Raw genomic sequence first — 9,889 nt, 5'->3', positions numbered from 1 at the left:
TAACGTGGGGCACCTGGAAGGCTTTGAGCATCTCACTGAAGCCTTCCATAAGAGTGTGCGAACGTTAAAACATGCACTATACTGGGGGATGAATGGCCGGGGAGATTGGCGACGAGGTCGCTCTCATGACGAACCCTGATGCAGGGTTGCCCTTTCAGGGAGAGGGTTACACAGGCGAGGATGCGTCCTCAGATAAGGACCGAGACATCACTCATGGTCTGGAGAATTTCAGGTGCAGAGGGGAAGACAATAGACATTTGGAAGGGGCTGAAAGATTCATCCAGAAGGTATGGGCCCCAGGGACTACTAAAAGATAAAGGTCCACCTTTAAACATTGGGTTCCTTGGTGTGTGGCGGAACACCTGTGTAGGAAGTTGGCTCTGGTTAGCAGGATCTCAGCACACTTTCAATCAAAACTTAGCATCAGCAAAGGCAAAAAGATAGAGGGTATCCATGCCAAGGAGGCATTTCCTTACACAACCCCCCTCCCCCCCAAACGAAAGAGGATGAGACTAACCTTTCCCAAGAGAGTCTTAATTTTCTAAGTGGAAGAACCTGGAAAGGCCATCAGCATTGGCATGGGCAGTCCCAGGTCTGTGTTCCACTACAAAGTCCATTCCCTGTAGGGATATGGACCACCTCAACAGTTTAGGATTTTCTCCTTTCATTTGCATTAGCCATCTGAGAGGTCTGTGGTCAGTTTGAACTATGAAGTGAGTACCAAATAGGTATGGTCTCAACTTCTTCAGGGACCAGACCACAGCAAAGGCCTCCCTCTCAATGGCACTCCAACGCTGCTCCCTGGGGAGTAACCTCCTGCTAATAAAGCAACGGGCTGGTAAAGGTCATCATCATTTGTTTGGGACAGGACTGCTCCTATCCCATGTTCAGAGGCATCTGACTGCACAATGAACTCCGTGGAGTAATCTGGAGCTTTCAAAACTGGTGCTGTACACATTGCTTGCTTCAGGGTGACAAAGGCCTTTTGACAGTCCATGGTCCAGTTCACTTTCTTGGGCATTTTCTTGGAGGTAAGTTCTGTGAGGGGTGTCACTACCGATCCATAACCCTTCACAAATCTCCTATAGTACCCAGTCAAGCCAAGGAATGCCCTGACTTGAGTCTGGGTTTTTGGAGCTACCCAGTCTGGATCTTGGGTTGGAGTGGCTGAACTTGGCCTCCACCTACAAGGTGACCCAAGTAAACCACTGTACCCTGCCCTATCTGATATTTAGATGCCTTGCTAGAGAGGCCTGCTGCTTGCAGGGCCTGCAAAACCTTCCTCAGGTGGACCAGGTTATCCTGCCAGCTGGAGCTAAAGACAGCAATATCATCAAGATAAGCTGCACTAAAGGACTCCAAGCCAGCAAGGACTTGATTAACCAAACGTTGGAAGGTAGCAGGGGCATTCTTTAAGCCAAAGGGCATCACAGTAAACTGGTAGTGCCCATCAGGTGTGGAGAATGCTGTTTTCTATTTTGCTCCTGGTGCCATTTTTATTTGCCAGTACCCTGCAGTTAAGTCAAAGGTACTTAAGTATTTGGCAGCACCCAATTTGTCAATTAATTCATCTGCCCTTGGAATGGGGTGAGCATCTGTCTTGGTGACAGAGTTAAGCCCTTTGTAGTCCACACAAAACCTCATCTCTCTCTTGCCATCTTTGGTGTGAGGTTTGGGGACCAAGACCACTGGGCTAGCCCAGGGAATATCAGAGTGCTCAATCACTCCCAACTCCAGCATCTTGTGGATCTCCACTTTGATGCTTTCTTTAACTTGATCAGACTGTCTAAATATTTTGTTTTTGACAGGCATGCTGTCTCCTGTCCACATCATGGGTACACAGGTGTGTCTGACCAGGGGTTAAAGAAAAGAGTTCAGCAAACTGCTGGAGGACTTGTCTGCAGTCAGCCTGCTGTTGGCCAGAGAGGGTGTCTGAGTAGATCACTCCATCTACTGTGGTCAGTGGACAGGAGATCAGGGAAAGGCTCACTCTCTGCTTCCTGGTCCTCATCTGTAACCATTAACAAGTTTACATCTGCCCTATCATAAAAGAGTTTGAGGCGGTTAACATGGATCACCCTCTTGGGGGTCCTGCTAGTGCCTAGGTCCACCAGGTAGGTGACCTGACTCTTCTTTTCTAGCACTGGGTAAGGGCCACTCCATTTGTCCTAGGGTGCCCTGGGAGCCACAGGCTCCAGAACCCTGACTTTCTGCCCTGGCTGAAACTCAACCATAGCAGCCTTTTGGTCATACCACATCTTCTGGAGCTGTTGGCTGGCCTCAAGGTTTTTACTTGCCTTTTCCATGTACTCTGCATCCTTGAACGTAGGCCTAGTACATAGTCCACCACATCTTGTTTAGGCTCATGGAGAGGTCTCTCCCAGCCTTCTTTTACAAGGGCTAGTGGTCCCCTAACAAGATGGCCAAACAGAACTTCAAAGGGGGAAAACCCCACTCCCTTCTGAGGCACCTCTCTGTAGGCGAAAAGCAGGCATGGCAAGAGGACATCCCATCTCCTTTTGAGTTATTCAGTGAGCCCCATGATCATGCCCTTCAATGTCTTGTTAAATCTCTCAATAAGACCATTGGTTTGTGGATGGTATGGTGTGGTGAATTTGTAAGTCACCCCACACTCATTCCACATATGTTTTAGGTAAGCTGACATGAAGTTGGTACCTCTGTCAGAAACTACCTCCTTAGGAAAGCCCACTCTGGTAAAAATACCAATGAGTGCCTTGGCTACCGCAGGGGCAGTAGTGGACCTAAGGGGAATTGCTTCAGGGTACCTAGTAGCATGATCCACTACTACTAGGATATACTGATTCCCTGATGCTGTGGGAGGTTCAAGTGGGCCCACTATATCCACTCCCACTCTTTCAAAGGGGACCCCCACCACTGGAAGTGGAATGAGGGGGGCCTTTGGGTGGCCACCTGTCTTACCACTGGCTTGACAGGTGACACAGGAGGTGCAAACCTCCTTTACCTTCTGGGACATATTGGGCCAATAGAAATGGTTGACTAACCTCTCCCATGTCTTGGTTTGTTCCAAATGCCCAGCAAGGGGAATTTCATGGGCTAAGGTCAGAATGAACTCCCTAAACTCCTGAGGCAATACCGCTCTCCTAATGGCACCAGGTTTGGAACCTCTTGCCTCAGTGTAAAGGAGTCCATCTTCCCAATAGACCCTGTGTGTTCCACTGACATTTCCTTGTTCTTGCTCAGCTGCTTGCTGTCTTAGACCTTCAAGAGAGGGACAAGTTTCTTGCCCCTTGCACAGCTGCTCCCTTGAGGGCCCCCCTGGGCCCAAGAGCTCAACCTGGTAAGGTCCCAGCTCCATGGACTCAGTTCCCTCAGGGGACAGAACTTCTTCCTGGGAAGAGAAGTTCTGTTTCTTGTTTTGTGCTGAAGCTGGTTCCCCAGTCTTCTTTCCTTTTCTCTTGGAAGGTTGGGCCATTATTCCAGACTCCAACATTTCTTTTTCACCCTGAGCCCTGCACTGTCCCCTTGTCTTGACACACACCAGTACAGGGATACCCAGCATGGCTGCATGGGTTTTGAGTTCTACCTCAGCCCATGCTGAGGACTCCAGATCATTTCCCAGCAGACATTCTACTGGTATAGCAAAAGAGACTACCACCTGTTTCAGGCCAGTGACCCCTCCCCATTCTAAAGTTACCATTGCCATGGGATGGACTTTAGTCTGATTGTCAGCATTGGTGACTGGATATGTCTGTCCAGCCAGGTATTGTCCTGGGGAAACCAGTTTGTCTGTCACCATAGTGACACTGCCACCTGTATCCCTCAGGGCTTCTATTCTACTCCCATTAATTAAGAGCTGCTGCCTGTATTTTTGCAAGTTAAGCGGCCAGGCAGCAAGTGTGGCTAGGTCTACCCCACCCTCTGAGACTAATGTAGCTTCAGTGTGAACCCTGATTTGCTCTGGGCACACTGTTGATCCCACCTGGAGACTGGCTATTCCAGTGCTAACTGGAGTGGTATTTGCTGTGGAACCTTTCTTGGGACAGGCCTTGTCTCCAGTTTGGTGTCCATGCTGAGTACAGATCCGACACCAGGCCTTTTTAGGATCAAAGCTTTTACCCTTATACCTAAATGAGGATTGTGAAGAGGCTTTGGACCCCCCATCCTGAGCAGGTTTTTGGGGCCCTGTAGAAGACTCTTTACTTTTTCCCTTGGTTGTCTCAACACTCTTCCCCTGGGAGGCTTTGTGACCCCTTTCTTTTGGTCATCCCCTGTGGAAGGCTTGGTCACCCTTGTCTTGGCCCAGTGGTCTACCTTCTTTCCCAATTCTTGGGGAGAAATTGGACCTAGGTCTACCAGATGCTGATGCAGTTTATCATTGAAACAATTACTTAAAAGATGTTCTTTCATAAACAAGTTATACAGCCCATCATAATCATTGACATCACTGCCATCTAACCAATCCAACCATCTAGTGTTTTGACTGAGAAGTCAACAAAATCAACCCAGGTCTGGTTCGAGGATTTTTGAGCCCCCCTGAACCTAATCCTGTACTCCTCAGTTGAGAATCCAAAGCCCTCAATCAGGGTAGCCTTCGTGAGATCATAGGATTCTGCATCCTTACCAGAGAGTGTGAGGAGTCTATCCCTACACTTTCCAGTGAACATTTCCCAAAAGAGAACACCCCAGTGAGATGTGTTTACTTTTCTGGTTGCACAAGCCCTCTCAAAAGCTGTGAACTACTTGGTGATGTCATCACCATTTTTCATATTTTGTACAATCTCTTTGGGGATTTTTACCATGTCAGTATTTTCTCTGACCCTAGCTATGTTGCAGCCACCATTGATTGGAGCTAAACCCATCTCTTGTCTTTCTCTCTCTATGGCTAGGAGCTGTCTCTCCAAAGCCAATCTTTTGGCCATCCTGGCTAACAGGAGGTCATCTTCATTGAGGCTGCTCTCAATGCTTCCAGAGTTACTTGTCTCCCCTGTGGAAGAACCAGTATCTCTGACTATCACTTGTGGAGTCAGGGTTTGAGGGACCCTGTTCTCCCTAGCTAGGACAGGAGGGAGGGAATCATCCTCCTGGTCACTAGCTTCCCCCTCTGTAGGATTATCCTCAGTGGGGTGGCCCTTTGCAAACTCTGCCAAAAGCTCCTGGAGCTTAACTTTGGTAGGGTTGGACTCAGTTTTTATATTTTTTAGTTTACAGAGAGTCCTTAGCTCTGACATCCCTAGATGCAGGTAAGGGGTGAGGTTGAGTTCCACCACCATCTCATCTGTGCTAGACATTATTTCTCTAAAAGTTGGGATAACTTTTTAAGAATCTAAAAACTACATCTAGAACTTAAATCCAAACTTTTACAAACTAAAAGAAATGCTAACAGGGACTTACACAATCCCCTAGCAGGAGTTTTAAAAATTTAGAAAAATAGCTCAAATTTAAAAAATCAGTTTCTAATGACAATTTTTGGAATCAAGTCATGTGATCGGGTATTGGCTGAGTAGTCCAGCAAATGCAAAGTCTTAGACCCCACTGCTGATCCACCAATGTAGGAAGTTGGCTCTGTATATACTATTTCAAAGTAAGAAATAGTGTGCACAGAGTCCAAGGCTTCCCCTTAGAGGTAAGATAATGGCAAAATTAGATAATTCTAATGTTCTATTTTGTGGTAGTGTGGTCGAGCAGTAGGCTTATCAGAGGGAAGTGTTTAGCAGTGTTGTACCAACACAGGCAATAAATGAGGAACACACACTCAACGACTTACTCCAGACCAATAGGTTTTTATATAGAAAAATATATTTTCTTAGTTTATTTTAAGAACCACAAGTTCAAGATTTGAAGTAAATACATAAAATGCAAGGTACTCCACACAGGTAAGTTAGGAACTTTGAATCAGAGCAATATCAAATACAGTCTTTGTTAAAATGGCAATAAGCTATTTTAAAAGTGGACACAGAGCAAAAATCAACAGTTCCTGGGGGAGGTAAGTAAAGGTTAGATTGTGAGGTAAGAGACGCTTACAAGTCTCAGTTCCTGGGCATTGGCAGTCCACCATTGGGGGTTCAGGGCAACCCCAAAGTTACCAAACCAGAGGCTCAGGGCCGGTCAAGTGCAAAGGTCAAAGAGGTGCCCAAAACACATAGGCGCCTATGGAGAACACGGGGTGCTCAGTCTGCAGGCAGGTAAGTACCCGCGTGCTCGGGGGCAGACCAGGGGGGTTTTGTAGAGCACTGGGGGGGGGGGACACAAGTAGGCACACAAAACACACCCTCAGTGGCACAGGGGCGGCCGGGTGCAGTGTGCAAAGCAGGCGTCAGGTTTTAGATAGGAAACAATGGAGGGACCAGGGGGTCACTCTAGCGGTGCAGGCAGGCACAGGGGGGGCTTCTCGGGACAGCCACCACCTGGGTTAAGGAGAGGGTTGCCAGGGGGTCACTCCTGCACTGAGGTCTGGTTCCTTAAGGTCCTGGGGACTGCGGTTGCATTGCTTATTCCAGGCGTCGGGTCCCTTGTTACAGGCAGTCGCGGTCAGGAGGAGCCTCTGGATTCTCTCTGCAGGCGTCGCTGTGGGGATCCAGGGGGTCGTCTCGGGCTACTCACGGGGTCGCAGTTGCCAGGGAGTCCTCCCTGTGGTGTTTGTTCTCTGGATCTCGAGCCGGGGGCGTTGGTTGCAGAGTGTGAAGTCTCACACTTGTGGCGGGAAGAATGAGTTCTTTGAAAGTTGCTTCTTTGTTGCAAAGATGTAGCTGGTGTTGAGCAGAGCCGCTGCTCACAGGAGTTTCTTGGTCCTGGGGGTCAGGGCAGTCCTCTGAGGCTTCAGAGGTCGCTGGTCCCTGTTGGATGCATCACTGGTTGCAGATTTTCGACTCTGGAGACAGGCCAGTAGGGCTGGGGCCAAAGCAGTTGTAGTCGTCCGTTGTCTCTGCAGGCTTGTAGGTCAGCAGTCCTTCTTTGTAGTTCAGGTCGCAGGAATATGATTTCCTGGGTTCTGGGGTGCCCCTAAATACTAGATTTAGGGGTGTGTTTAGGTCTGGGAGGGCAGTAGCCAATGGCTACTGTCCTGGAGGGTGGCTACACCCTCTTTGTGCCTGTGGGGTGGAGGGCACATCCCTAATCCTATTAAGGGAATCCTCCAAAAATAAGATGGAGGATTTCTAAAGGCAGGGGTCACCTCAACTCAGGGCACCTTAGGGGCTGTCCTGACTAGTGGGTGACTCCTCCTTGTTTTCCTAATTATCTCCTCCAGCCTTGCCACCAAAAGTGGGGGTAGTGGCCTGGGGGGCGGACATCTCCACTAGCTGGGATGCCCTCGGGCGCTGTAACAAAGGGGGTGAGCCTTTGAGGCTCACCGCTAAGTGTTACAGTTCCTGCAGAGGGAGGTATGAAGCACGTCCACCCAGTGCAGGCTTTGTTCCTGGCCACAGAGTGACAAAGGCACTCTCCCCATGTGGCTAGCAACTCGTCTGGTTGTGGCAGGCTGGCAGAAACTGGTCAGCCCCACACTAGAAGTTGGATTGGTATTCAGGGGGCATCTCTAAGATACCCTCTGGGTGCATGTTACAATAAATTGCACACTGGCATCAGTGTGCGTTTATTGTGCTGAGACGTTTGATACCAATCTTCCCAGATTTCAGTGTTGCCTTTATGGAACTGTGGAGGTCGTGTTTGACAAACTCCCAGACCATATACTCTTATGGCTACCCTGCAGTTACAATGTCTAAGGTTTTGCTTAGACACTGTAGGGGCATAGTGTTCATGCATATATGCCCTCACCTGTGGTATAGTGCACCCTGCCTTAGGGCTGTAAGTCCTGCTAGAGGGGTGACTTACGTATGACACAGGCAGTGTGAGGTTGGCATGGCACTCTGAGGGGAGTGCCATGTCGACTTAGTCATTTTCTCCCCACCAGCACACACAAGCTGTGAGGCAGTGTGCATGTGCTGAGTGTGGGCTCCCCAGGGTGGCATAAGACATGCTGCAGCCTTTAGAGACCTTCCCTGGCATCAGGGCCCTTGGTACCAGGGGTACCAGTTACAAGGGACTTATCTGAGTGCCAGGGCTTTGCCAATTGTGGACACAAAGGTACAGTTTAGGGAAATAACACTGGTTCTGGGGCCTGGTTAGCAGCATCCCAGCACACTTTCAATCAAAACTTAGCATCAGCAAAGACAAAAAGTTAGGGGGTAACCATGCCAAGGAGGCATTTCCTTACAACCTGTATCCCATGGGATCCCAGGTTACAGATATCTTAAATTTCTTGGCAGAATTGGCTGAGTCTGGCTAATCCTACTGCCCAATAAACTCTTTTAGGTCGCCAATATTGGCGAGTCACCATCCTTTTCACAACACACCGGTGGAGAGCATCCTTGAGTTCGCAAGCTGCTTAAGGGATTGAGGATGTTTAGACCCCCTGAACATAGATACTCTGGTGTAGGAAAGTACCATCTTACCTGGCATGTTACCCCCATTTTTTCACTGTATATATGTTGTTTTAGTTGTATGTGTCACTGGGACCCTGCTAGTCAGGGCCCCAGTGCTCATAAGTGTGCCTGAATGTGTTACCTGTGTTATGACTAACTGTCTCACTGAGGATCTGCTAACCAGAACCTCAGTGGTTATGCTCTCTCATTACTTTCAAATTGTCACTAACAGGCTAGTGACCAATTTTACCAATTTACATTGGCTTACTGGAACACCCTTATAATTCCCTAGTATATGGTACTGAGGTACCCAGGGTATTGGGGTTCCAGGAGATACCTATGGGCTGCAGCATTTCTTTTGCCACCCATAGGGAGCTCTGACAATTCTTACACAGGCCTGCCACTGCAGCCTGAGTGAAATAACGTCCACGTTATTTCACAGCCATTTTACACTGCACTTAAGTAACTTATAAGTCACCTATATGTCTAACCTTTACCTGGTAAAGGTTAGGTGCAAAGTTACTTAGTGTGAGGGCACCCTGGCACTAGCCAAGGTGCCCCCACATTGTTCAGGGCAAATTCCCCGGACTTTGTGAGTGCGGGGACACCATTACACGCGTGCACTACATATAGGTCACAACCTATATGTAGCTTCACAATGGTAACTCCGAATATGGCCATGTAACATGTCTATGATCATGGAATTGCCCAACCTATGCCATCCTGGCATAGTTGGCACAATCCCATGATCCCAGTGGTCTGTAGCACAGACCCTGGTACTGCCAAACTGCCTTTCCCGGGGTTTCACTGCAGCTGCTGCTGCTGCCAACCCCTCAGACAGGCATCTGCCCTCCTGGGGTCCAGCCAGGCCTGGCCCAGGATGGCAGAACAAAGGACTTCCTCTGAGAGAGGGTGTTACACCCTCTCCCTTTGGAAAATGGTGTGAAGGCAGGGGAGGAGTAGCCTCCCCCAGCCTCTGGAAATGCTTTCATGGGCACATTTGGTGCCCATTTCTGCATAAGCCAGTCTACACCGGTTCAGGGACCCCTTAGCCCTGCTCTGGCGCGAAACTGGACAAAGGGAAGGGGAGTGACCACTCCCCTGACCTGTACCTCCCCTGGGAGGTGCCCAGAGCTCCTCCAGTGTGCTCCAGACCTCTGCCATCTTGGAAACAGAGGTGCTGCTGGCACACTGGACTGCTCTGAATGGCCAGTGCCATCAGGTGACGTCAGAGACTCCTCCTGATAGGCTCCTTCAGGTGTTGCTAGCCTATCCTCTCTCCTAGGTAGCCAAACCCTCTTTTCTGGCTATTTAGGGTCTCTGTCTCTTGGGATTCCTTAGATAACGAATGCAAGAGCTCATCCGAGTTCCTCTGCATCTCTCTCTTCACCTTCTGCCAAGGAATCGACTGCTGACCGCGCTGGAAGCCTGCAAAACTGCAACATAGTAGCAAAGACGACTACTGCAACTCTGTAACGCTGATCCTG

The sequence above is a fragment of the Pleurodeles waltl genome, chromosome 2_1 (genome assembly GCF_031143425.1).
Source record: "Pleurodeles waltl isolate 20211129_DDA chromosome 2_1, aPleWal1.hap1.20221129, whole genome shotgun sequence".
NCBI classification, from domain to species: domain Eukaryota; kingdom Metazoa; phylum Chordata; class Amphibia; order Caudata; family Salamandridae; genus Pleurodeles; species Pleurodeles waltl.
The sequence above is the reverse complement of the archived record's forward strand: the minus strand, read 5'-3'. Positions refer to the sequence as shown.